This window comes from Trichechus manatus, unplaced genomic scaffold (genome assembly GCF_000243295.1).
Source record: "Trichechus manatus latirostris isolate Lorelei unplaced genomic scaffold, TriManLat1.0 scaffold00300, whole genome shotgun sequence".
NCBI classification, from domain to species: domain Eukaryota; kingdom Metazoa; phylum Chordata; class Mammalia; order Sirenia; family Trichechidae; genus Trichechus; species Trichechus manatus.
The window spans coordinates 136,184-137,773 of NW_004444236.1; the positions used below are offsets into that span (position 1 = coordinate 136,184).

General features: G+C 40.3%; 1 protein-coding gene across 1 annotated transcript in view; it reads right to left on the reverse strand.

Moving 5' to 3' along the window:
• The window catches only part of SPTA1 (spectrin alpha, erythrocytic 1), a 98,522-nt gene that overhangs the window by 94,306 nt on the left and 2,626 nt on the right, over positions 1-1,590 (reverse strand). The gene's annotated exons all lie outside the window — the stretch shown is intronic.

The following is a 1,590-nucleotide window of genomic DNA, read 5'->3' on the forward strand; positions in this document are numbered from 1 at the left end:
GACATTATTTGATCTTTACCCAGGAAATAAGAACCACCATCTATTGAGTATCTAACCAGCCCACACCCATTGCTATTGAGGTGATTCTGACTCATAGCGACCCCATAGAACAGAGTAGAACTGCCCTACAGGGTTTCCTAGGAGTGGTTGGTGGATTCGAACTGCCAACCTTTTGGTTAGCAGCCCAGCTCTTAACTACTGTGCCACCAGGGGCCCATTGAGTATCTAGTATGTGTTAATTTACATACTGACATAATTAATTTGCATCAATTTTTAATCTTTAGAAAATTCTGCAAAGCGGGTATTATTACCCCCTTTTTTTAATATAAGAAAACAAGTCTCGGAGAGGTAAAGTGTGATTCCATAGTCATTTGCCCGGTAGATATTTAAACAAACAGGCAAATCCGTGTCAATATGACCACTATGCCCTTCTGTTCCTCATCTGTTGTAGTTTATCTTCTCTTAGTACATCAATATTTCTTGGATCATCTGAAGTGCCAGCATGTGACCAAAGAAATGATATGGCCTGATCAGCAAGACTGGTGATAATGAAATAAAATAAAAGGGGATAAGAGCCATAGTGTTTAGAGCAGGGTAGCAATGTGGAAGTCCACAGGAGACACTCGGGGGAGAGGTTTGATAGATAATAGCCTTCTGTTCTCTGAGTTTTCAGCCATTGCAGTTAGGAGAAACCCATGGCAATAGTTGTTCTGACAGTGCTCTGACTTTTACTCTGTCAGCTGCTGACTTTAAATTCAGTCCCACTTTGTCCTCCCAGTCCCAAGGGGTTGAGATTCTCCAGCCTCTAAGCATTCCTTACCATTATAAGTACAAATATCAGGGCATCTCCCCAGGATTGATAGAGGGGAATAATGAGAAAATCTTACACTCTTGTGACCTTACACATGGACCTCTGACCTTCTGCTTATCACTTCTGTCATCTTCCAAGAATGCTCACTGGCTCTGATCATAGAAACCCTGATTAGAGAGAGAATTAATAGAGGAGACAGGGTTCCTTGCCCTTACCAAGTTTTAGGAAATAGAGGAAACTGGATAAAGACTCAGGTAAAGAGTGCATGGCAGATATTGTGGAGGTATAGAAACATGTACAATCTATTGAATTGCTTGCTGTACTGTACATAGGTGAGTGCTGAAAGGCTACAGGAGAAGGTACAGTTGATCACAGACTGCTTCATTAAAGAGAAATCTATATAAAGTTTTAAAAGGCTGGGGGAATTTGGACGGCTGTTGTATTTGGCCACGGTTATCAGTTGTGGGCAGATCTGAACTTCACATAGCAGTTTAATCAGCACTGTCCAGCTTGTCGCAGCCTCTGCTCAGGCATCAGAATGAAGCAACATGTTCTATCTCCTCTGAACTTAGAAACTACAAGACTTGCTTTACATCCAAAAATTCTAAAGTCTTCCCAACCTAGTTCACTAAAATTTATATCTGTTTACTGTGAATTATTTTTAGAGTTCAACTTTCTCAGCTCATTTACCAACAAGGGCAAATGTTTTAACCTTAACGAAAAATTAAAATTTCTTCCATGGAAAGTGGGGTGGTCATCATTTTATTGTTTACTATTGT